General features: G+C 42.6%; 1 non-coding gene across 1 annotated transcript; it reads left to right on the top strand.

Moving 5' to 3' along the window:
- Positions 1-959: 959 nt before the first annotated feature.
- LOC127124094 (small nucleolar RNA R71) lies at positions 960-1,066 on the top strand. Its single transcript, XR_007803732.1, has one exon. It is a non-coding gene; the product is annotated as a small nucleolar RNA R71 (small nucleolar RNA).
- Positions 1,067-1,574: the final 508 nt, after the last annotated feature.

Here is a 1,574-nt window from a genome sequence, read left to right as displayed (position 1 = left end):
TCAGGTTCTTCTCCTTTTTCTTGACCTTCCTGTTTTTCAGATTCCTCTGGTTCCTTTACTTCATCTGTGGGTTCGGTATATTCCTTAGAAGTTTTGGGTTCACTCAATCTTGAGTTAAATGGCTCATCATAAGCGGTCCCACTTTGTAGGGTAATGGCATTGGCTTGTCCTCTCGGATTCTGTTGAGGTTGTCCAGGGAACTGTCCTCCAGGTGTAGTATGGGGGGCTTGGTTTAAAGCTACCTGAGAGATATGGGTTTCAAGCATCTTAGTGTGAGTAACTATTTGGTCAACCTTGGTTCCTAACTAGGTAATCAGTTCGTTAACGTGAATGTTCTGGTTCATGAACTCTTTGTTTTATTGGGTTTGAGCAGTGATAAAATTTTCCATAATTTTCTCAAGGCTGGCTTTGGTGGCACAGGTTGCATAGGTTGATTTGGTCTTGGGGCTTGGTAACCTAGTTCTCTCAGAGGTGCGGTATTTTGGATAGAGTTATTGTTCTTATAGGAGAAGTTCGGATGATTCCTCCATCCAGGGTTATAAGTATTCAAATATGGGTTCCCTTGGGCGTAGTTCACTTGCTCAGAGTTGGTTTCGTTTAAGAGACTGCATTCTGCAGATTGGTGTCCTTTGGTTCCACATATCTCACAATCCGACGAAACTGCAGCTGCATTATTCGGGTTTATGCACATATGCTCGACCTTGAGGGCCAACGCATCCATTTTAGCTTGCATCATGTCTATAGAGCTTAACTCATGTACTCCTCCTTGGGCTTCCTTCTTCTCAACTGTCGCTCGTTCAACTCCCCATGATTGATGGTTTTGAGCCATATCTTCAATGAGGGCACTAACTTAAGGATGAGGTTTGTTCATCAGTGCACCGCCTGCGACAGCGTCGATGGTCATCTTAGTGTTATAGTGAAGTCCATTATAGAAGGTCTAAATGATTAACCAATTTTCTAAACCATGATGTGGGTATGCTCTTAACAGCTCTTTATATCTCTCCCAAGCTTCGAACAACGATTCTCCTTGATTCTGGGTAAATCTGGTTATTTGGTTTCGAAGAACGACGGTCTTACTTGGGGGAAAGTATCTAGCAAGGAATACTTTTCTATGGTTATCCCAAGTTGTTATGGAATTGCGTGGAAGGGAATCTAACCATGATAGGGCTTTATCTCTGAGGGAGAAAAGGAATAATCTTAAACGAATTGCCTCAGGAGAAGCTTCATTGGTTTTAAAAGTGTCTTCTAATTGGAGAAAGATTTTTAAATGTTGGTTTGGGTTCTCAGTAGCAAGATCTGCGAATTGTCTCTGTTGCACTAGTTGCAACAGGGAGGGCTTAAGTTCGAAATTATTCGCTGGTATGGTTGGGTTTACTATACTAGAACTAGGTTCTTCGTTGGATGGTTGGGCGAAATCCTTAAGAGGTCTTTGGTTTTGATCTTCGGCCATAGCTCTCCTAATTCTATGGAAAAATAAACGTGCGCGAGCGTAACGTTCAGGTTCCGCTAGAGGATATACTAAGCTTCCGGTGCTACGAATCCTTCGCATTGACCGACAGGTAACAACCTAAGTC

Source organism: Lathyrus oleraceus, chromosome 2 (assembly GCF_024323335.1).
Source record: "Lathyrus oleraceus cultivar Zhongwan6 chromosome 2, CAAS_Psat_ZW6_1.0, whole genome shotgun sequence".
In the NCBI taxonomy this organism is placed as follows: domain Eukaryota; kingdom Viridiplantae; phylum Streptophyta; class Magnoliopsida; order Fabales; family Fabaceae; genus Lathyrus; species Lathyrus oleraceus.
The sequence above is the reverse complement of the archived record's forward strand: the minus strand, read 5'-3'. Positions and strand labels throughout refer to the sequence as shown.